The 25,117-nt window shown below is 44.1% G+C and overlaps 1 long non-coding RNA gene across 2 annotated transcripts; it reads right to left on the bottom strand.

Moving 5' to 3' along the window:
• Positions 1-159: 159 nt before the first annotated feature.
• Positions 160-23,378, bottom strand: LOC311441872. Of its 2 annotated transcripts, none has more exons than XR_014696306.1 (3): positions 22,912-23,378; positions 5,906-6,101; positions 160-382 (listed from the first exon to the last, which is right to left on the bottom strand). It is a non-coding gene; the product is annotated as an uncharacterized lncRNA (long non-coding RNA). The 2 variants fall into 2 exon arrangements; XR_014696307.1 differs by lacking the exons at positions 160-382; positions 5,906-6,101 and adding exons at positions 11,978-13,341; positions 13,451-13,647.
• Positions 23,379-25,117: the final 1,739 nt, after the last annotated feature.

Here is a 25,117-nt window from a genome sequence, read left to right as displayed (position 1 = left end):
GCAGCCCTGGCCGGTGCCTGGCAGCCCAGCTGGACGAGGAGGGTCGCATCCGAAAACACTCTGCAGAGCACAGACAGACAGAAGCGAACAGGAGGCAGGGAGTGATGCTGCCTGTGTCAATGCAAAGAGGAGTGCAAAACGTCAGAGGTCTGCTGCAAGCGGTAAGTGCTGGACAAACCTCTCCCATCTTCTCCAGGGCTCCTGACAGTCCCAGCGGGTACTCGGCCGGGCAGGACGGCCGGAGGAGCTCCATTCCTCCCTCCTGTCCAGGAGAGGAGCTCCCGCAGGAGGGGGCTCTGCAGAAGCCAGTTGCTGCTGGAGGTGCAGGCGACCACGGTTTGGGGGGCTTGGGGCTGGGTTTCGGGTTCTGTTTTGTTTTCCTCTGAAGGCAGAGAAAGAAAAACAGCAAGCGAAATGGGGTGCAATTTGCTGCTTTTTTACTTGGCTGCTCTTGGGACAATACAATAAAAGCCTGCTGCTCTCTGCAGTCAAGTTGACACATTTTCAATCTCCTCTGGATCAGTTTTGAGCATCTAAATGAAACTTTATCCTAACTGGGAAATAGCACCGGCTTAGCTCAAACACATTTTTATTTATTCTCAGGAGTGGGGGTTGGTACAGGAAAAATATTTCCAGCACAACCCAGGCTGGTACGGTGGCATCCAGTAACCTGGGGCTGTAGGGAACTGTCTCCAGGCTGCAGGCAATTGCAATTACTGACCCACTTCAATTAAAAGACAGCGAACCTAGCAGTGCTCTGCCTCCTGCAGCCCCCAGGAGTGCCTGCACAAGGAATAGGTGGTGACAAGCGCCTGAACTTGCGTGGGACACTCTTTGTAAGATCTTACTTTTAAAGAAGTCACGGCAAAGTGACGCCTGCTTCTGCTTTGTTCTCGCAATCAGCGTCTGATGCACGCACTGCTACATTTGTTGAAATGTGGTTGACTCAAACAGACACCAAACAAAGCCAATTGCTTTCCCTTCAGGCATTAATTATCGGTGCATCTTGCCTGTTTTCCTGCACTCTTTGCATTCTCTGACGTTTCATCTCTTCCCTTGATTGGGAGCAACCAGTCTATAAATAGAATTTTTTTGGCAGTAATTGGAAATAAAAGTGACTATCGCAGACGGTAATCATTTGGAAAATTTAGCCTCAAACTGAGTAATTGTACTGGTTTGGGATGCCTGATATACTCCCTTGATGCCTCTAAAGGTTGTTCTCCGCTTAATGAGTCTTTGTTGCTTGAAGGGAAGAAAAAAAAAAAAAAAAAAGCATTACGTGGTTTCCTAACCAAGAAGCAAAACTTTGCACAAAACGTTGCAGAGCCTGGAGGGCGCTGAGCAGGGCTGGGCCACGAGGCAGGGCCCGAGGAGGGCTGCTTGTAGGGAGCGCCCTGCGGAGCAGCCTGCAAAGCTGCCACCCTCAGAGGGGCTCGGCAGGGCATGAACAGTAAGAGAAGGGACCGTAACAATCAGCTGCAAGGTAAAGCAGGGGAAACAAGCATCTAGGGAGACACGGCTAACCTCAGCAATGCAGCATTTCGAAACGTTTATGTTGACCCTCTAGAAGCAGCCCTAGCCACTAAATTCATTTCTTGCAGAATGCTGCAAGAACTAGAAGGGCTGTAAGTTAAATCTCCCAGCAGACAGGCCCTGGGCATAGTATCTGGGCTAAGACCGACCCAGAAACCCACCTGGAGCATTTTACTGGATAGGTCCCAGGCACCTCAGACCTATTTAGCAAACACACTGATCTGTGCATGCACAGTAGCCTCTCCCTTACTTTTTTTTTTCCCCCTCTTTCTTTTAAATACAGCAGCCTTACACGGCACAGTCTGCTTCCGAAGCCCATCTCCTCACAAATACGTAGCTATAAACTTCAAGGCTGAAGCCTGTAATAACAAACACATTTCTTTTGGAACAGGCTGAAAAACTCACCGCCAGAAGATGCTGGGATGATTACAGAGCTCCTGGAGGGTTTTCTTTGCTTATTTTTCTTTCCTCACCAGCAACATGCAGCAAAGAAAGATGAAACGGGGGAAAAAAAAAGTAGGCACAGAAAATGAACAGATATATGAGAAAAGCAGAAAAGGAATAGAAAAGGTTAAAGAACTAACTTGGACTCAATCAGCTTAAAGCGAGACCAGAGAGCATAATCTGGGCAATTTAGTAAAATATGGGGAAGAGAGGAGAGCACACAGGTCACGTTTACTGACTGAGTCCTTCTGTGCTGCCCAAAAGCATTGGAAAACTGCAAGCTCAGTTGAGACAGGAGGGAGCAGACACCTGTGAACAGGCAGGCAGGCAGCAGCCAAACCTCAGTCAGGAGAGGCAGCATTTCCATTTCACAGTTTGCCTCCATAAAAAGCCACAGGGACAAGGGAGACCATCAGAACAGTTGTTTGCCAACACCTAAAAGAAATCCTTCAATACCTAGGTAATTTAAAACCTTGCCTTCCATTCTCAAGGCCAGTTCAGGGCCCCAAGTTCCCAAAACCACTGGCAGGGTGCTGGCGAGTCGCTTGGATCCTTCTGCCTGAAGCAACGTCAGCTCTAATAAACACTCACCAGAAGCACGCTGGAAACCTTCTGCAAAGAAAACAAATTTCCACGGACAAGGAAAATCCCTTTCCAGACCAAGCAATCAAATTGTGTTCATGCAAACTAATCGCTGATAGTCTATCTTTTGAAGTCCCACTGCATTTTGCATTTTGGGGCGTGCAGCATTGCTGCTTTGGCACTAAACAGGATTATCTCTCTCTTTCAAGCCCCATTTGAAGACAAAGTGGTGACTAATCCTGGAAAAACAGGGGTTTGTTAAATTGTTTTTTAAAAGGATAAATACAACAGCAAAATCTATCAGGACTTCAGTGTGTCACCTCCTCCTTCAGCTCCCGTCTGTACGGGAGTTATTACAGGCATTGCTCTTTGGGAACAAAGGCCTTACAGCCATTGCTTTCTTAGGCCAGTGAAGCAATAATCCACGCAGGGAAAAAAAGTGCAAATCCCAGCATATGCTGGCCTCAATGTTTTCCAGACATTTTGAAGTCAGCAATAGCACTGCAGAAATCATGGAGGCCAACCCCAGCAGAAGCCCCTCTGCAGGAGCCAAGGAACCCTTCCGATCCGGGCAGCTCTCAGCAGGCATTTATTGAGGATTTTGCAGGGTTTTGCACCAGTTTGCTCCTGAACCCTCTGCAACGAGCCACTGCCCAGCTCTCTGCACATGAAAACCACCAGGACACAGCCTCTGTATCACACCCCAGTGCCCTGGGAGAAGCCCCTGCAGCAGGGCATTTCGGGAGCCCGGCTGCACGGCCACCCCCTGCCCTCCCCATCTCCACAGGCACAGCCCGGTAGGATCCCAAGCACGAAGCGCCTGTGCAAGTTTGTGTCTCAGCAAGGAGCTCGAGGCTTTAATTAAGCTGCCACAAAAGGGAAATGTTTGCAGCTTTCGCCCGTTGTGCCAGGAAAACAAAGGGTTTGTGCTTGCTAACCTGTGGAAACAGCCGCAGCTCCCGGCTGCTTTCACAGACTGCAGTAAGGGAAAGGGAAAATAAAGTGGAAAAGCTCAGGCGCCTGAGATTTCACTTATATGTTTTGAAGAAACAGCCTAGCCGTATTTTTAGCAACACCTCTATGAAACCCCATACACAGACCCGAATTCGGATGATGATGATGTACGGCTTCACTTCTGTGTCAGCTTCCTGCCAGGTTTAACATCCAAATTCGTGATAAACTCTGACTACTCATCAGTTCTCCTGAACCAGCCGAGCTGAGCGATGGCATTTCTCGCAGCCCTGCAGAATACATATTTTGCCTGGATCGCTGTACCAAATTGCTTTGTTTTGAATAATTTCCCTGACATTCCTGTGCTAAAGAAAACGCCGTTAGTAAATTATAGAAGTTGCATGAAGAATAATAGCTCAGCAAAGCCCAGTGCGAGATAAATTAAACCTACAGCTTCACAAAATTCATTAAAAGCTACCTGTAATGCTATCCCCACGAACCATCACTCAGAGAGGCTGAGCAGGATCCCTGCCAGAAGTCAAGTCACCCTTATCTCAAGCACTTAATGCTACGGCTCGGAGTAAGACTCGGGCTTTGGAGAGACGCCAGCAACTCTGCTGGGACTACTGGTTTTGTGAGGCTGCTGGAATCCAAAATGAGCAGGAAAATCAAATCCCAACTTCTACAGAAAAGGAACATTTTGCTTTCCTTCTGCGGAAGGCACCAGCGTGCTGTCTCACTGTCCCCAGAGGGCCCGTCAGGGTCCCATCCGCAGTTCATTTTTTGCCCCCCTCCCCAGGTAGGCGAGCAGCCCACCCTCCTCTCGTCCTTGCATTAAGGATACGGCTACACGAGCATTTTGTATGTTTGCACATTAGCAAGGGCTGATGCTTTCTCTCTCCTTCAGCCTCCAAATTCTTTAATATTTCAGATCTTTGCACATTACTTTATACCTCAGAGACATGACCTCGCATCACGGTGCAATCATTTTACTAAATCTGTTGGCTTTCGTACCTCTGTTTTGCATATCCTTAGCGCTTTATTATTCCGCACAGGGTTCTACAGCCAAGAAATGTATGAATTAAATAACATCCACGACAGAGAGTTACGAAATGAAGGCATGTCATCCTCAGACGTTCATACTAGCAATACAAACAACAGGCAGGAAGAAGTCGAGGTGTTTATGTTGGAAATTTAGACCTCCTGGGCTCCAAAATCCAAGATGTTCTCTACCCTTAGCTTATGTTGGAGGGAGAGCTCTGGAAATAATCTGTCTGCTCTGAGAAACTGAAGCATTTTGGTCTTCGAGTGCCATTTGTTATGCTAAGCCCTGGAGAAATTGAAAGTTGGCTGAAAGAAGGTGGGTAAAACATACAAATGGATTCACTGCTGACATTGTCTCCGAAATTCTCGCTCAAATTCTCTATTTTACTGCAAACACAATTAGGAGCAGCCTAATAACTTCCTGCTACTTTTCAACTGATCACTGAGGCTTTGGGTCTTTTTTAAAGCTCAGGAATAGGAGGCAAAAAGGCAGCGGTTGCAGAGGGACCCTGGCATACAAATAGGACAACAGTCAAGAAGGCTCCTGGAAGGCCATTTCCTTGGTACTCGGTATCAAGCTCCTTTTTCCACCTGGAACGTGTTGGTATTTCTCCTTTTCATAATGAAAAGGATGCTGCAGATGAGTGATAACAGTGGCAAGTTCTACTTAAAATGTGATTTTGTTACGGGGATGCGGCATCAAAGAAGTTGGATTTTTGTCTTTGTCCTGTTTTCTCTCCACTTGTTTTGTGTATCTGAGCATTTACCTGGTCAGCAGAGGGACAGTTCCCAGCTGGGGTCTGCAACCACTGCTGCTCGGCTCTGCCCCCAGAGCTTTTAGCTAACAGCAGGCGCAGAGGGGCAAACCATTCGCACTCGTTCTGGATGGCTGCCAAGCTCCCAACAAACCCTGCACGTGCTCCTATGTCCACATCTCCGCTCCGCGTGCAGTAGGCCACTCTCTGTTAGATTTAAGTGGTGCGGAGTTCAAAGGAGTCTGAAAGCAAAGACGCGTACCAAGAATACAGCCTCGTATACTTACGTAACACCAAGCAAAAACAAAAACCTGAAAGTTGAACAGAGAGGACCTGCTGCCTTCCTTTTATCTACAAACCTGTCCTTCACAGCACCAGTAATGGACTGACAAAAAAAGCACTCACCGTTTTGGCAACATAAACAAACCTTCACAAATATCAAGGATTTACACAGCCTGCCCATGAAGAACGGAGCGGGTTTTTGTGCAAGGAGAAACCCAGGGAGAGCCCCGGTGCACAAACACCCAACACAGAGGCACTCGGGTGTGCAGCTGCCCCGTACACCCCAGACGATGCACAAGCTGCCAGTCACCCACCAGGTATTGAGGGCACGGGCTCAGGTAATGCTCAGTTTAAGTCACCCGTTGTTCCAGGACACGGTTGTGGAGCTCAGCAGTTCGAGGGCAGCTGCTTCAATGCTTACTGAATTTCATGAAGCCACACCAGGTTCCCTTCACACTGCAAACTTCTGATTGACGGTGGAGATGGTGGCGTGTAGATACCATCTGCCTCCTGCTCACAGAGAAAAGATTAATTGCAAGGCGTGCTGTGCTGTTCCTGCCCCACAAGCCCCTCTGACGAAGCTGCCAGGCTCTGGTTTCCTACCCACAGAGCAGCAACCTTTTGTTTGTCCACTGGATTTGTGGCTTCACCAAACAGCAGATCGGAAATGTGCTGAAAGCACTAGAACCTCCCACAGGAAATTTTATTTCCAAGGCCAAACTGTTCTGTAAATAATTCCCTATTACAGACGGGAATCACAATAAAAAATAGCAAAGTCATCTTAAGCTTTTAGTTAGAATTTAAAGGAAAAAAAATCCACCCGACCTGACACAATCGATGCAAAAGTCACTCCCAATACTGAGCAAACACAGAACAAAAGAAAAAGGCAGATGAAAACGAGCAGCTGGTTGCTTGAGACCAGTGAACTGTGAAACTAAGCATTTAAATGTTTACAACTGTAATGGTTTTTCTCTGAAGTTCTTTCTCTGCACGGTCTACAACAAGCTGACTTGAGCTACAAGCAAATAAGCTACAGAAAAGCGTGAAAGTCAATCATCAGAACTAGGTACATAACACCCGGCAATACATACGGCAACTTCTCAGATTACCGGCCGTAATAAAGCCCGCAACGCTGGGAGCATCTGGCCATCATTAAAATGAAAGCCTAGGGAAGAGCCTGGGCAAACTTAATCCGACTCATTATGAGAGGAGAACACTGCACACACCTCGCTGCTTCACTCTGCTGTTTGCCTTCGACACGTTCTGTTTATGATTTTTTATCTTTTTACTTGAAAGAATCAGACGATGAATCTAACCCAGGAAAACAAACAGCCCTTTATCTCCAGCATCCCCAGAGATCAAACAGCTCTATGTCCTCGGGAGAATATCAGCAGCTAACGATTCCCCATTCCTAGGGTGCCAAGCAGCTTAATTACAAAAAGCACTGTTTTTACAGAAGTTGTTTGTTCAAGTTAATGGTGCACAGCATTACCAGGAGATCCTATGCACCAGCCCCGTGGGCAAGCCCTGTGCTGAATTCCCCGGTGTCCTCTCTCCCCACCACAGTGAAGCAAACGATTCCACTGGTAAAACGGCATCAAAATTCTGCTTTTGTGCTCTCCGTTGCTCCCCAACTCTCTCTGACCTTACACGAAACAGTCACTCATTTGCCATTCCTCTGCTGGGTTGAACAGCAACATTTCCATCTCTTAATAATCTGTAGAATAAACCCCTCGCTATACCTACTGCTACAGAAAATTAAGCAGGAAATAAAAGGCAGACGTACATCATGGCAGCTTTGGGACTCGCCCAGAAGCCCAGTTCCATTTTATCTATTCGGGTTGCTTCACTTGATGATGTAGAAATACATTTGACTGCGGCCACTTTCCACATATATAGGAAGTGAAATCCTGTGGCTTACAGGAATCATTTTAATGTAAAATGCAGCAGAATAAAGTTAATTGAAGGTCATCGGTGTTTTGTGTGCGCACTTGTGTTTGTGGGTTTTGTGTATGTGGTTTTTGTTTGTTTGTTTTTAATAATTTGAAGTGCCTCCACTGTCTATCAGCATGGGGGAAAAAAGGTAATTTTGTTAAAGCGGATGGAATTACTATGAGATAAGCAGAGGTTAAATGTCAGGATAGACAGCAGAGGCTTAATCTTCCTCCACCACACAGCAGACCAGCGGAAGGTACTGGACAGGGGGGCAAAGAAGAGCCCATTACAGTTACCAAGTTACCAAGAGCCCATATCAGTTACCATTAATACGAAGTGTAAAGGAAGCATGGAAGATAGTGAAATATAAAATAAGGGAATAATTTTTCTAAATAACATCCTAAATGAAACAGTTAATGAAGCTGAGAAATCCTGGTAGGTTATTCTATAGATCACTGAGAAAAAGAGTTCTAAAATGTATCTGCTTATTCAAGAAGAGTACAATAACATTTCGAAACAAATACAAGTGGAATCGAAGTTTCATTTCTTCACTTCCTTTTTTGACAATGAGTTATGAGAAAAAAAAAAAAAAAAAGAATAACCTCATCATCATTCTGGCTGCTTTATCTCAAAGAGTTTTGAGAGAGATGATCGTGTGCGTTTAACACTTTTCCTAATTTCAGCATTATCTGTACGAGCAGCTGGACATCCTATCGTTGTCACTCCCTAGGGGCACCTGCCATTGTGCAAGAGCAATAATTTGCCATCGCATATGATAAGCTGAACACTTGGGGAAGGTGGCATTTTGAGCAAAACTGGCACTGCACAGACTGCAGCTCGGTTCAGAGACAGATGATGGGATCTGAATGTCACTCAATGATACTGCTCAATTTCAGTAGTAACTAATAATTACTTAGTAAGTAAGGAAGAAAAGAGACTGAAGCAGTGATCGTGGATGCCCAAATGAGTAGCACATGCAGCAAAGATATCCCAGCAACTCAGTAAAGAGAAAGCGAGTGGACTACAGTGACATTTAGATTATTTATAATGAAAGAGGGAACAATGTCCTCCTTACAGAACGTCCACAATGTTTTAATGCAGATCTTTTCTAGTATCAAGTTTAATTATGAATGAATAAAAAACACAAGTGCGGATAGAATTTGTTGGGTATTCCAAAAAAGAGTGAAGTTTTCAAGGACAAACATTTCAAATTCAGCATTTCCACTGACTGAAGCAGCCAATGGAGTGTTTCACTCCATGCAAATACCTTTTGGGAACCAGCACAGCCCATTGGCTGCAGCCCACCATTGGCCTACACAAGGCATGCAAGCAGGCTACCAATCTGTAATTTTATATTCAATAAAAGCAATTTGCACATACGTCTATAAGAGATACATTTAATATGCAGACAAATTCCTGTGTCATCGTGTATTTTACAATCCTCTAAGAGGGAAGCTCTGACAGAACTCCCTATGCGAGGCACTGCTCGAAGCCCAGGACAGCGCCCAACCCGAACCATTTCGCACCAGCCTCAAAACCTTTTTTATCCGGTGTACCATATGCCTGCAGCTCGCTGTCTGCCACCTTCAGTTTTTAGTTTCTGCGGGAAGCAGCATGCCAAATAGCACGAAGCCTGTTGTTAAATCATGTCAGATTTCTCTCCCTGGACTAGACTGAAGCTGGACTACAAACACACCTCAAAGAGCCTTTATTTCAAGGATTATTAAAGAAACCCTCCCGTCATGGAGTAAACACATTAAGCGTCATTACACGGACATTCTTCAAAGCAAAATGGGTCTAAATTCAGGCTAAACATTAGACTCTCAGTCTGACACTGCTTGTTGTGCTGCCAGAGGGCCGTGCACATCACTGAGTGGTGATGTGCACCACGAGGACCGAGCACAGCCTTGGGGTGGTTGCGTTGCCGGTTAGATTCAGGCCATGGATTTAGGAGCCAGGGGTTGTTTTGCAAGGCTTCACTATCTGGGAATTCCTCTTCTAATGCCGCAGTTGGGTCGGGCTGAAGTTGTCCGAACTGTGCAGGTCCCCTGAGAGGAGGCAGCAGCGGGGCTGGGAGTCAGCGCGCAGCTCGTACAGGAGCCTGGCCAGGACCCATCGACGAGCGGCATTCCTTGCTGTAACATCTCCAAATACTACAGCCAGACAAAACCCAGCAAGGCCAGCAGAAATCTCTTGATTTCATCGCTGGAGCTGCTATCTATTTCGGTAGCAGGTTTCACCTCCAAAAATAGTCCTCGCAGCTCAGGCAGTTCGTTTTCTTCCCAAGTGGGTTGGCAGCTGACCAACCACCGCTGCTATTAAAAGCAAGCACTGGCGATGGCTGATCCGAGAGCTGCTTCATTTGACAGGGAAATGGTTTAAGCCCCATATTGCTTTGTGTTAGGCCTACCTGAAAGTCTGCAGCTTCACCTCCCTTGCCACCTGTGAAACTCAACAACGGGCTGGGTCCCCTCGGACAGCACCCGCAGCCCAGCGAGGGGCTCCGCAGCCTGATTCCTCCCCTGCACCCACGGGACTTCGGGGGGAAGCTCGAGCCCCTCCAAGCTGAGGTATTTGTGCCATAAATCCAGACAGACCTTCAGCCTTCAGAGCTGTCTGGAATTTGTCATCCATGCGTAATTCACTCCATTTTAACGAAAGCCTGGAATATGAATAATCTCTCTTCCATAGGCCCCGAAAATGAGAAGTATTCTCTCTTTAAATTATTCATCATGTTATTATTACTGGGAGTCAAAGGGCCCTTTAATGGAATAACATCTTAAAAGTATGTTTGCATTAAAAACAGAATGCCACATCTTTAAAAGACCATCTCTCTCTGTTAGCCTCCGCTGAATTATAAGAGAAATGAGTCCAAAATCATGCTTGTAGCTCAAGACAAAACTCCTCTCTGATACACAAATCAATAGATGATTTAATCGTGTTTTATTGCTTTCTTTGCTTCAGTCTGGGGTCAAGAAAAACCCTGAGAACATCCTATTTGCTATTTTCCCAAGTCACACTCACTCAACATGCACCTGCTTTTTAATTCTAACCTTCAGGCTTTCTCCAGCTGCAGGGCAGCAGGGAGACTGAAAGAGCAAGCGTGTGGCAAGAGGAAGGTATTTATTCCCTTTTTGGGCTGCAGCTTGTTGAAAGGTTTTTCCTCTATGATTATCCTCTGAAGATGCCAACAAAATTATGAAGGAAAAAAAAAAACAGAGCCAAAATGCTCATTATACAGCAGCGTGCTGCACCATCAGGCTCTGATAACACGTTATCCTGGTGCCTTGAGTGCAGCCCAACACACCTTTTGGCTAGAAACGCTATTTTATATAAAGCATGAGTTTAGACTATTGCTCTAAGTTTTAGGGGAAGAAAAAGAATAGTAGAAAATGCACTATTTCAATACTGGACTGAGAGGTTTTCCCCACACTCAAAGTATATCCAAAAGATTTGCCAAGCGCTGTGTCTGAGCTGAGCTGCCGTTTCTCACAGACCAATAACCCATTGATTTCCAAACACACAACACTGGTTGATGTCCAAAGTGACACGCACTAATCCCAGTGAATGAATTCGCACGCAGTATACGTAGACCCTTTTAATTCCTTGACTTTTTCTAACAGTGGAAGAACTTCTGAAAATGCTTCACCTCAAGATGGAAATCTAGGTTCACGCTCTCCATCTAATCTGTTTCTACTCCACCGCTTTAACCTCTCTCTGACACCAATGAGGAGCTGATGGCTCTGTCACCAATGAGGAGCTGATGGCTCTGTTCTGCCTGCCTTGTACTCTGGAAGATATCTATAGTTCAATTAGAATCAGTAAGAATTTTGAGCCTAGAAACTAACACATTATTTGAAAATGAACTGCTGATTTTTATTCCCCACGAGTCTCCAAGGAGACATTCAATTTTTATAGTATTTATTTAAAGTTTAAAAAAAAATGAAATGGATTTTTATCTTGGAGGTTGGAAATGCAGTTTAAAGCTTGATTGAGGGAATTAATGGACAGCCATGTTCCAGCCTGGGGTTATGCATTTATCCAGCCATCCTCCTCCCAAAAGCCTCTAGGCACAGGGCTGAGAGCAGACCCTCACTCCTCTGCCATTCCCTGCTGCTCCCACCTGGCTGCAGCATTAAGACCGACTGCTCTGCACTGCCTTCCAATGGCATTCTGTAGGGTCTGGTATGGGTACATTCATCCCTCTACACTAAATCATTTAATGACTTTCAGTGGAAATATGGCTTAGACACACTCAATTCCTTCCCCTCAGTCTAGTTAAAACAAGCTCTGATTTGCCGTTTCTTGCTGCTTTTCACCGGTGATTAGATCTGTCCACTGCATGGCTCTAAGATAGGCATTCATTTTTCAAGATACATAAATAGAAAGATTTTAGAAATTAGAGATACGAGAAGACTCCAATTATATAAAAAAAATTGGCACCTGGAGGATTGTATGGCAAGATAAACCTCCCCACAAGTGTTTATTATTTCTTAGCAAACAGACACGCTGGAAGCAAAATTACTGCTTTCTGCAAACAACCGAAGGATTTGTTTAGTAAGCTGAAAGCAAAATAGACAAATCTGCCTCGGTTATGTTTATATGAAAAAAAATACTTTAATATAAAAACTTGAGTCCTAGTGTAAGTCTCACAAAGGCACATCATGTTTCATTTCCACAGCCAGAATAAGAGGGTCTCCTGACAATAGGCTTAGGTCCTCCTCAAAGCCATCTTCTTGAGCAGCACAGAAGATCCATCCCCAAGGCACAAAAATTGCCTTCTGCACTTTCTTTTCTCATTTAATGGTCGTAAAAAAAATCCCCGCGTTTGAAGAAGCGTTTTTCCTCCATTACGCACTAATGGTTAATTCACCACACAAAAAGCACTACTTAAAGACCAATTTTACAGTTGGAATTGAAAAAAGTACGGAGAACAATCACTATTCAAGACATTATGGGATGTGAAGTGTTGAATTCAGGAGATGACACCGCCTACCGGGGGCTCAGTCAGCGTTGGCACCCCACCTCCAGGCCTGTCCCTCCACGAGGCTGGTACCAGCGCTGCCAACAACCCACAGCCACCACGGGCTGCTGGGTTCCCAGTAAGAAGGCACGGACGTGGCACGGAGAACCACGCTGGTGGCTAGCAGGACAGCGGGCTGACCCGTGCTGCCTCCTGCAGGCTCTGGCCCCTGCAGAGCTCTCCACAGCAGCAGCCCTGCAGAGCGTGCGGCGTTTTTGCTACCCAGCCCAAGTAAAATGCTTGCTAACTAAGAGCTGTCAGGTTGTGATGACACACCGGCATCCGAAGAGTAAGAACAGCCCCCCAGAGCTGGAGGTTGCACAGCCGACAAGAAATAGATAGGAAAACACAGGTTGTCAGGAGGAGAAGGAGTGTGAGAAACACATCCGATGAGCTCTAACCGCTCCTCGCCGGAATATCACCAAATCACTCATCCCTCGTCTGGTGCTGAGATGGAGAAAAGTGAAAGGATGGTATTCCGACAGAAGTAGCAAGAAAATAAAATGTTCTTGCAGAACCACGGACCTGTGGCCCTCATTTCTGTCCCTGCAGATCACCTCAAGAGGCCCTTCAGTGCCTGTCTGGCAAAGCTCAGGGAAAGTCTTTTGCTCCTTCCAGCTTGATTTTGAATATTTCCACATTCCCAACACGTGTTGTTTCTTCTGCTACAACTCAATATGCAATACTCACATATAGGAGAAATAATACACCTTGCATATAAACATAGATTGGGTTTTCCTTTGAGACACCAGCAGGAAGTCATGGAAGCTACCCAGAAAGTCTTGTTGTTTGCTGCAAAGGAAGCAAACAGAGGTTTACCCACTATTTTTCCTAACAATAATTCACCAGATGACAAAACCATCACAAAGCATCACTGATAATGCACATTTCTGTAACAAACAATAAACTTCTTCACTGCTGCTTTCACAGGGTCAGCCGCTGGAGCAGAAAGGAGATCCCAGATCCACAGCAGGCTCAGCGGCAGCGCACGGTGCTGATGGACGATTGTTGTGGTACTCACTGCTGGTGTCTGAGGGCACAGGTACCATCACCACTGGGGTAGGGACAAACACGTACAGGTTTTGATGCTGTGATGATCTGTGATCCAGAATATCAAAGAGTGAGAAAAAAAATGGATGCCTGTCAGATAGGAAAGGATAAGAATAGCCGGGGACTAATGAGGTACTGCCAAGATGCAACAACAAAATGACTCATAAGGAGACTGAACACCACAAACGACGAGGAAGGGGAATATTCTGATGGCTTCCTTCAGTTTTGACTGGAATGTCGTTCTGTGAACTTATTTATTCAGTATTTTCTCAGACTAAAACAGTCTTATTAAAGGCATGTGATAGGAAGTGTTACTAAGACAACTCGAGGGTAGAGCTTGGGAATTGCAATACTGTGAGCGAAGCTTCACCTTTTGCTTGAAGCACAGGACCAGGAAACAAGTTCTATTCTTGGTTCTCACACAAATTTTCAGAAACCTCTTTCAATTTTTCTGCTTCAGCCTTCTTATCGGTGTGAAGGAAGGCGGCGTGCCTTCCCCCTGTATCCCAGCTGTCCCTCATCCCATGGCCCAGCCGCAGCAAGCGGCACCGAGCCTCTCCTGCACTCCGGCACGGAGCAGCCCGCAGGCCCGCTGCTGTGCAACACAAACTAAAACCCCACAGGGGAAGCAGAATCGCAGAATATCCCAAGCTGGGGGTATTTAAGCATTTTCCAGCTATTTCCTTACCCAACAGAAAGAAAACTGGCATTTGGGTAACAGTCCCCAGCCCAGTTTCTGACTCGCAGCCCAGCGGTGCTTACAAACCCCATGAGACCTGGAGCATGCGGTGTCCCTGCAGCACGTACCACGCTGCATGTCGCATGGAAATTTATCCAGGAGATCACCAATTTCTCCTCAATTCCTCCTGTCAAGGTTACAGCCTACTGTAACCCAATTAACTGAAGAGCAGCTTCCTCAAGGCAGGGAGGCTAGAGAAATGCTCTTGCACTAATATTGCCAGATTTGCATTCTCTTCACAGAGCCCATCGGCACCTGCTCGGAGTTGCTCAGGCCAGCAGAGCCAACCCAAGCTTTGGGGAAAACGCCACTGAAACTGAAGAATCCCTCGTATAAAAGCAACCTTAGAAGCCCATAGGGTATTTCCAGGGGACTTCTGAGCACACACAAGTACTGATCTTAAAAGGCCCCTTTTATTTGTACTGAAGGCTTCATAACCATTTTCAACCAGCTTGAGACTTTTTTTTTTATTTTTTTTAATTCTAGACAATACTTCGTAACAGCCTACACAGAGTTATGCCAACGCATTTTAAAAAATGAGATACTCTGGCTCACCTTTGCAGTACCTCCTTGCTACACTGCTGACAGAACTTTAATGATATGTTTTGATTCTGCATTTTTGAAAAAAGGAAGGAGGTTTACAAGGGCAGATATTGCTGTTACAAGTCAGCGGTGACTCCTTAGTGCAGTAATCTAAACCACACGGCCATTTGCAGCCTGTCACGCAGAAGGTGTGTTCCTCCCACCCCTTACCAAACTACCTGTAATGCTCCTTCGTGGATACCTCTGCATCTCAGTTTTATTTCGAGCAAACAGAATGTTTAAGCACTGCACTCAACTGCCACGTACGGTGCTTTAATAGCTGGTTACTGCGATCTTCAGGTGCGGTTACAATCTGTTACTGTATTAACTTCACCCCGTAATTAGCTACCTAGGGAAAACGTGTATTATTCAGAGGACACAGGTGAAAGAAAAAATAGCTCCACAGGAATGAAACTCACGATTTACCTCCCTCCCAAAACAGAAGGGAGAAGCGAGGCACACCCCTCACTCCATTAGACACAATATTTGACCATTTTGCTCTGCGTGCTGCGAGTGCAGCACTGAAAGATGGCCTGAAACGGCTCTGCAGAAAATCAACACTGCTGATACAAGGGAAAAGCATGAAAAACCTTGCGGTTAAAGATCTTCAGCACCAAGTTATAAAGAGGCTGCAAGGTATTGTACAATATTTATGAGTATGAGATATCCACTATAGATTAATTCATAAATTCTCCATCCATAATTTATGGTCTGTTTGCAGAGTAAAACAGTCATCACACAGCAGCCACCACAAATGCCTTCACTTAAACTTAAGGGCATTTGTAATGCCTGCTCAGAAATAAGGAGGCCGTAATAAAGCAGTCGCTGTCGATGACAAGCTGACTAAAACGTGCAGGAGTAGAAAGAAAGGAAATGCATTTTTTAAGGCAATTGATGTGCCATCAATTTTTAATGCTCTATAAAATCTTTCATTTACTTAGAAATATTTATATAGTATTAAGCGCGTTATTCCAATTCAGAGTAAGAAATTAGTCTTAACTTGTTTTATAGAGCACTTGAGTTTTCTTTCCTAAATTTTACTTTCATGCTTAACACACTACAAGTTATGGCTCACCAAATTATTTGTACCAAAGCACCATAGGTTCCTTTCCTTTCCTCAAAAGCCTTCCCCGAACACAATTACTTTCTCTGCAGTTGATCACCTGAAGCAGCTGTGCATTAGTTTTTTAAACTCTCAGCTGCGATATATTTGATGACCAAGATCTGACCGGTTCAGTAATTTATGCAGGCATAACGCACAGTTCATGCACCTGGATAAAATTTAAGGCACCCGATAAGTAATGTGCTCTGTAAGTACACGTTTGCAACCTTGAAATAAAGCAGAATTTGCTGTGCAATAGCAAGAAGGCAGCACACTGTGACCACTGCTATTCTTACACACGGAATTTAATTTCTCTTGCTGCAGAGCAATTAAAAACCAATCGGTCCTTCAGTTTCACATGGTTCTTCCATTTCCCCATGGATTGTCTTTGAGACCACAGCTTTGCATGCTGTTCCCACACATGCATATGTATTTATTTACATGTAGTCTGGATCCCCATGAAAGGAGAACAGAGCTCCATAAGGAACATGTGCGATGGGCTTCCTCCGTCCCCAGCTGCTTTAAGGAAGACATGGTGAAAGGCTCCTTTTACCAGGCAGCGTGTTTCCTATTAGAAGAGGAACGTGTTAAAAAGCCGTAGCATAACTGGGAATCACAAGGCCCAAGATACACAATTAGCTCTCTGGTTTCTGGTTGAATTCCTGCAATAAATGATATTGTATGCCTTGGCACAAAGCCAGCAGATCTCATTACTTAACAGAATGAGCTTGTTGATACAAAGTGCACTATTCTCTTTTTGATGATGTATTTTGTTCTTTAAACGTCTTTACGATGTTCCTCTGCATACACACACAGATTTTAAATTGCTAGTTAATATTAACGATTTTTGTTGGGTTTTGTGTTTTTCTGAAGTCCATATCCACTTCAAAGATAGAGCTATACAGATGATTGTTAGCGATGGTGGAGATGGGACAGAACCAGCACCTCTTAGAGTGCAGTTTATTCTGTACACAGATCAGATAGAGTAAGGAGCAATAGAGAAATTGTGAATTACTAAAAGATCCATGATGTCATTTCTAGTACAGGCTCCTCCAAAATGCAGCTGCCTGGTTCTACTTGTGACGCTGCTGCCCAACAAGCTCAGTTGTTCAGATTTTTTTGGTAAGAAGTTACAGTTAATTAGGAATCTCAAATTTTTTATCTGTGGTTCAATCACTAACCATCATTTCTGACATGTCTGAGAGCAGAAAAATTGCTTATGTTTCTAACACCAGATTTGCAGGGATAATAAATCTTTCAGTGTGGCATTTTTCTTTCTTCTACTTTTAATTGACTGTTAAAGGTGTTTTAATTGACTGTTATGGACACAGCTAGTTTTATGTATCTCAGTTTCCTTAATCTCTGATCATTGTTATGGCTTTCTTTAATACAATCACATTAAATGTTAGGTTATTTCAGAAGGTTAGTGAGACTTACCATTGAGAACCACGCTCAAAGTTACCATTGACATCCCCTGCGTTTTAGAAATTATTTGAGCAAGAACTTTGAAACTTATTTTGAACATGTTCCCTAAGTCTGTTTTACACAGTTGCATACCTGGGAACCTAAGAATTATGTGAAAGAGTCAATCTGACTCTGTATCAGAAGGACTCGCTTCCACCTACAAAATCTGCAATTACATGCGATTTGCATTAATCCTTAAAAAGAAATAGGACAAGCAGATTAGGAGTAATATTCTGTTGACAGTACCTCAAATGATTTGTGTCAATTATGATTATTCCCATGCTCCCATGAAGCCACCTTTCAGGCTCAGGAAAAGGGGGATGTTGAATGCTAGGAGGCCTCAGCACTAACAGAAGGAAGGAGAGCTCTGCTTCCCGTAGAAAGAACTGCACGTTTTAAAGTTGATGCAGTGAAAAGCCCATTACATTCAACACAGCTCCAAAATCCAAGCTTCAAAGCTATCAAGCAGCAACAAGAGAAAAGTCATTTTTCATTATCCCTTCAAGATGCTGCTGAGATAAAGCTATTAAACGGAGTGCCTGATATATGCAAGGGTTGAACTCTCCCAAAGCGAACCCACACGTGCTTCTTGTGCTGCTGCTGCAATGCACAAAGGTCGCTGATGACGCCAGGAGTCAGAAGTTGTGCTGTTTTCTTTAGAGAGGTTGAGAGCATGTATGCCGATCCAACTTCAAGCCATGTTCTTAATCTAACGGGAAGATCTTCAGGAATATTTCCTGCAATTGATGAATCGTTTTTCAAGTCAAGGCAGAAGAGCTATCAGAAACCCACCTGCCTGTTACTTCAACAGGCTGCCTTATTAAGAAATCCACTCGAGCTCTCATTTTTGAATTCACTGTTGGTGACTTCAGAGAAAAAGATTTCCTACCTATCACAGAGGCTTTAATTTGCCCCCAGATATTAGCAGAGCTTAACGCTGATCCACAGAACACGTGTTAGAGTAAGTACCTGTGTCAAATGAAAACACGCTGTGTCTGGATGGGTTTCAAATTCAAAAGATGGGCTGACTTCTCCAGCAGCAACACACTCCCTGATACTCCTCGGCACAAACACACACAAAACTACGAATCAAAGGAGGGCACCCAGCAGCTGTACCAGCAGTCATGACAATGATAAGCACCAGCCTTTGCACATGCACATAATTCAACCACAAATGAACGTGCTGGGGGCTGTAGTGGGCTGTATGCATTTACCCTGGAAATTGAGAGTCTTCATCTTTCCAGAAGCTTTCCACCAGCCATCCCGGAGATCCAATTGCTACTGTTCATACACAAATCTCACGTGGGTTACCTGCAGAAACTGCACCGTAATGTTTATCTTCAAGAAAAACTGATTGAGAGAAATGACTAATAAAATGCAAGAATGCTTAATTGGCATATTGTTAGCAGAAGAACACTAATTGCCAACTATAATACACTGAATAAATTAGCATAGCTAGTTAGCTGAGGACTGACATGCATTATCATGCATTTCACACTGACTTCTTAATTATTCAGAAAGCAAATAAATTGTTTTCAAGCTTGAATTTTCTTCTGTTTCATGTTGTCCTTGAGGCTTTTAAATATGTTTCTAAAATTCTTTCTTTTAAATCCAAGTCTACCAAGCACTGGTAACTCAGCTTTTCTGTTCTTCTCTGAAAGCATCTAACTGGGAAGAGAAATCTTTGTCTCATCTTTAAGATCTGCAAGACTCTATTCATGCTTGTAAAACCTAGACATGTAAAGCCTTCAATGACACAGCCCGTATCTTTCCAGAGGAAGAGCCTGTTGTCAGTTCAAGGCCTATCAGTTGATTTAAATACGGTATATTTCGCATTTTTGAGTTCCTCTACCCAAACAAGAGGTTAGCCAAATACAAATCTAAGAAACCATAATGTGGTTTAATTACATTTTAACTTGCCTTTTTTTTTTTTTCCCTAAACCACCAAGACTTTGAACTTAACAGGAAGACCAACCACAACAGGTCAATCACCAAGGGAGCTCCGTTTCTGAGATGGGCAATATCCCCACTCTTCCCTGACCTATAATTCACTAACTCGTACGTAGCTGTCTCTAGTTTCCCCTTTCGGTCCTGTTTATAAAGACTATTTTAAGCTAGAGCAAATGTCAGAATACAAATAAAATTAAAAACGCAATTAACATTGCCAGATATAATGAGTTGTTTAATTACCCTTGAAACTAGGCCTTGTGAAGATCCAATAAACTTTGAAGTGCTTTTGTTACCAATCAAATTAACAACCACAGAGAACACCACACTGTTTGCAGTACGCAGGTACAAGAGTCTAACAGTTGGGACCCCAGAGCAAGGAAACGATTTTGCCATTCACCTGCAGGGGGATGTTAAAGAAACTTCAGCTTCTGATAAGAAAAATGCACCTTCTTCAAACTAAAATTTGAATATATATATTTTTTAAAGAATTCCTAAATATTAAGACAAATAAACTGACAGACAGGAGAAAAAACCCTCTGCTCCTCACTGTATTTATGCAGTAGCAGGAACGTCCTTCTTTGTAAGCAAGAATATATTTCATTGCTATGTATTTAGTATGCATCTTGTCTGCTAGACTGCTGACAATGGAGTATGATAATTGCAATTATGGCAGTGACTCTTGTGATATAAATACATGCATTTTAAGATAATTTATTTCCAACAGAGCTACGAAGCATCCATCAAACAGTAACTGCTTTCATTTCTATCATTCCGCATTGCATTTTGCTTAAGTGGCCTAAACCAAGTCGACAGAGAAATACCAATGAACAACTCAAGAGCTTATCCATTTGAGACTTAAAAAAAATAATCAAAACACAAAACAAAGCAAAATATTTGTATCTCTCTACCAGATTTAAATTCCGAGCAGGTATCCTTCATGTAAGGTTAGATTAGCCTTTGCAACCGTTTTTGTAATAACGGAGATCCTGACAGGCCCTTGACTACACTGGCAAGAAATGGCAGCACAATAATTACTTTTCAGCTTTGTTAGGATAATGTTCCTGCAATTGCAAAGCTTTTAACACAGGATAAAATGATAGCCTCAAGTAATTCTCAATTACAACATACCCTAGCATCCTTCTGTCATTTCACTGGGCACTTCCACTTCCTTTATTATTTCAGAGCATCATTAAATCCCTGAGAGCAGAAGGGGGATCACCTCTGGAGCCCCCTCGCCCAACCCTGCTGCTCAAAGCAGGGCGAGCTACAACAGCAGGCTGCTCAGTACCGTGTCCAGTCAGGTTTTGCATTTGTTATTGGCACATGGATCTCTCTGAGATGGGTTCCTCCTTGCTAGAAGAGCAGCTCTTTGTAAGCTTTAAGGAGAAGAGAGGATGCTAAACTCACCTTCCCAAAGGGGGATCTGACACCCAGGCCACATGAATTGCCCTACTCATGCAGGAAGGCTGGCGAAGCTAAGAACTGAACCCAAATACACTGAATTTTAAGGCCAGCTTAATTCATTGCTTACTTAAATTCTTCAATACAAAGCAATACTTTAAAAACCAACTGGCGGATGTAAGACCAAACGTCCCCAATCTCACAGTGCTGTCTTAATGATTAACTTCCCCTCAGCGTGGAATATATTTCAAATGTAGACTTTCAGCTGGAGACTGCTTCAGAGGAGAGATCAGGCTGACACTTGAGAGAAGAATTCTGTGTTCCACCCTTCATTAAGACTATTTATTTTCTGAAGGTTAACGCCAGCAAAAACTGTTCCTCTTATAGCTGCTTTTTCATATAGTTACTTAATTAAAAAACATAATCCCCCATATGGACTTTTTTTCCCCAAAGTTAACATCATGATTTTCTGTATAAGGGAAGCTATTTACGTGATTATTATTTTTCTCTAGACAAAATCAACCCCTAGAAATTTTTGATTAATTTGCAGCTTGATGCATAAAAAGTGAGCTTGTGAAATTACCAGAAGTGGTAAATAAATGATTCATGCAGGTTGGTTTTGCATGAATAAATTATTTGTTCCTTCTCTGTGCTTCATTTGAGAGAATAATGCAAAATTCATGCTATTCTATGCAAATAGAAAACCTTTTATAAAATTCTGACATAATTATAGGTGTTTGCTAAGAAGCACATACTTTTTTTGGGGAAAAAATTCTTAGTATCATATTAGTGTCATGGAAGGAAAGATTCAATCAATAAAATATGTCATTTGAGGGTATTTAGCATAGAGACTTATACCACAGCATTAATATTTCTGCCTTCCTAAACCGTTTTCTCTCTGCTGGGGAGGTGATTGGATCCGTACCCAAAACACAACGTCCCTCCAGCTAACGCTGTAACACAGCCTAGGACTGAAGTGAAATCATTGCGTATCATGCAAAGATGTGTATCCCAGAAGATTTTCATTAATGCCAATAAAATAGATGGTGTTTAAACTATCTTGTAGCCAAGGAAACAGAGAAGCACCTGACGAGTATTATCCCTTCAGCTTCCTGCTTCAGAGGCAGCTGATTTCAGTAGTAGAGCCCAGTCCCACAACAGGTAACAGCAAAATTAATTCTTCGAACGTTAGGCCCTCCATCACAACCATTTCTTCTGCCATGCAAAAAATGCCAAAATACTTCTTGATACCTACCATTTGACACAACAGGAAACCCCTCCCTTCAGAGCTGCCTGTGTCACGCAGCCCCTCCCCTGCAGGGAAGTTTCATTTCAGCAAGGTTTTGCTTTGAACTTTTCCCAACACACAGCCAAGCTATCATCGTGCTACAGCACCTCAGCTGCTTTCTAGTACCTGCCCACATAAACATATGGTCCCATCCCTCACATCTCATGATGCCATTTCAGTGATTTAAATGTGAATTCATACCTTGTCAATAAAAGCAGAATCAATTTAGATTTTACAGCTTCTCATCTAACTGCTCATCACTAAGAAATTCTGTGAAGGGGACCTCACCAGAATAACTGTCCGAAAATTTTGAAAAAAACATCCTTCAAAAGTCTGAGGAATTTAGACATAAAAACATAGAAGTTATCAAATTAGAAATTACGTGTCTGTGCATATGAAGATAGAGAGCATTCCAAATCTAAAGATTACCTTTGGTCTGCATGTTAGCAAAGTAAATGTTACACCATAACGCTAACGAGAAAATATACTTAGCCCTTCAAAAATGTTCTTAACGAGTTACTTTAGATAATTCAGAATGAATGAAATTAGTATTTCCTACTTGACCAGTAGTTCATATTTCAGGTGTGTTCACACAGCAGCTTGGGCATATTTGCAAGTGCTTTTCCCCCAGGACAGTTCTGCTGCTGTCACCCTCTGTCTAAGCACTGTTTATGTCCGTGATGGACACAGATTGACTGATGGAATCAATCACTCAGAGGATTACAAGTGGCATTTTGCAACAGAGCTGCATGAGGAATTGCCCTGACCCGAGATGCCCGCTCTCACCTCCGCAGCTGCTGGCTGCTCAGCCGCAGTCTCTCCTCTTCAGTTCTGGCCTTCGCTCCTTGATCTCCATCCTGCTGCGTTACAATGAGCCTGGGTCACCAAGGGACTTAGCCTACTCTAAATATTAAACCTGGACAGGGATGCACTAATTCCTCTATCACTCTTTTTGCCAATTGCAAACTCAAGCAGCGCTAACTCACGCGTTAGCACATCACTGAGCAGCCATCCTGATACTGCTCCCAGCAGCGATTCCCCTGGGACAGCAGCCTCTGTGTATCCACACTGAGAGATGGAATGCTAACTTAGATGTGTGATACTTATTTATTTCCAATTTATGAGAACGAATTATCTGAAAGGTCAGCCCGTAAAGCAATGGGACATTTCTCAAGTTCCAGACACTGATGGCTGACTGCACGCTCCTCAACTATCCTGCACTCAGCTGCTTCCTCACTGCAAGAGGGACCAGGAATTTCATCCCCAGGAGCAGGTAGTTAAGCCTGAGCTGATTTACAACTAGATAAATCTGGCAGATTTTACGTGTTAAGTGGGTAATTAGCAAGCTAGAGGTTAAACAACCAGAGTATTCTGCTCCTGCACTCCTAGCTTGAATGGCCCCGATAGAAATCAGGGAGGTAACTACTCCAAACATTTTTGTTTCGGTACACAATGTGGCTGCTACAATTCAAAACAGACAATTTAGTGGGTGGATCTGTAATTAAATTATTATGGCTCGTATCTAATTAAAACAGATTTCAAGGCACATTTCAAGCTGTGGTTGGATGTCAGTTGCCTCACACAGCTTGGCAAGCAATCACACTGAAGGAGGGCAGAGAGAAACAGCATCCAAGACTAAGAATAGGAGGATCTAAAAATAAAAATGTTTTGGAATGGCTGCCTTTCACTTTGAACCCAGCACTTCGTTATTGTCATTATACCATCCCACACCACAGACTTCTCAAACAAGCCTCGAGACTCTCAGGAAGAAATAAGGAACGACTAAAAATGCACAGCCCGTGGCTGCAGCTCGGTTCCAAACATAGTTCAACAACAGCAGCTGACTACAAGTCTGCACTATTTCAGGCACGACAGTTCCAAGGAGGAGATATAATTACCAGCCAGACAATACAGAAAGGTGTAGCCTGGTAAGACACACCACGCATCGCGATCCCAGAAGAGGCTTTACTCCAGCACAGACCATCCCAGCTGGTTTTACTGGTGTGCAGGACAGAGGCAGGCACACCCCGCCAGGAAATACTGTCCTGGCACGGCCGGCTGTTGGTGCTGCTACCTGCCCTCACCAGGACTTACAGGACACGCACAGGGTTTTGGTGTGACAAGAGGAGAGCGATCCGTTCTGATTCTTCAAACGCAGACTTACCGCGTGGAAGGTAACTGAACATCTCTAGTTGCTCTGCCCCATGTCTCACAGCTCCAAAAGGGAAAAACAATAAAATAGCAAAAAGAAAAGCTCGCTTACACACAGTGAGAACTCTGTGCTCCGCTAAAGTTTGGGGTCAATAGGTAACTCACCTGAAGAGCAGCAGTCTTTTCATATTACCACAAAAGATGTACTTGAATTTAAAAACATTCACAAGTCCGGTGTCAATATGATTCCTGCTGGGACAGCTATTTATGATTACTTTGCCCTCACCAATACATTACTGCAAAACGTTGATTAGTTCTCTATTGCCCGAAGCCTCTGAGAAACGAGGACAGGGGTTACACGACCTCCTCAGGGCCCCCAGCACGCCCGTCCCGATGCAGCCTGCCAACACCTCGCCCCTCTCCCTTTCCTCACACACTTAAATATATTTGAAATGCAGCTGCGTAAGAAGAGCCTCGTTCACCCAGGTGTTAATAGTCACAGGAACCTCTAGGACAAAACTCAGACCAAGGCGCTGAACGCTGCCCTGCACAGTGATTAACCCAGTAAAGCTCTCAGCAACTTGAAGTGCTCCTTCATTACCACGGGGAATGCAATTATCTTCCTGCCACCTCCCCTTACCCTGCTGGCCTGACACAGAGGACTGATGCTGGGAGCTGCCTGCCTTCTGCCTCCCGGAGCACACGGGGCTCCCAGCCCGGCCTGCCCATGGCCAGCCCAGCCCGGGGGTGTCCCGCAGCCCGTGAAGGAGCTGAAGTTTTCAGAAATGTGCAGAAATGTGCTGGTGAGCCACAGCACTGCTCAGCGGGGACACACTCGCAC

This window comes from Aythya ferina (genome assembly GCF_964211825.1).
Source record: "Aythya ferina genome assembly, chromosome: 10".
Taxonomy (NCBI): domain Eukaryota; kingdom Metazoa; phylum Chordata; class Aves; order Anseriformes; family Anatidae; genus Aythya; species Aythya ferina.
The sequence above is the reverse complement of the archived record's forward strand: the minus strand, read 5'-3'. Positions and strand labels throughout refer to the sequence as shown.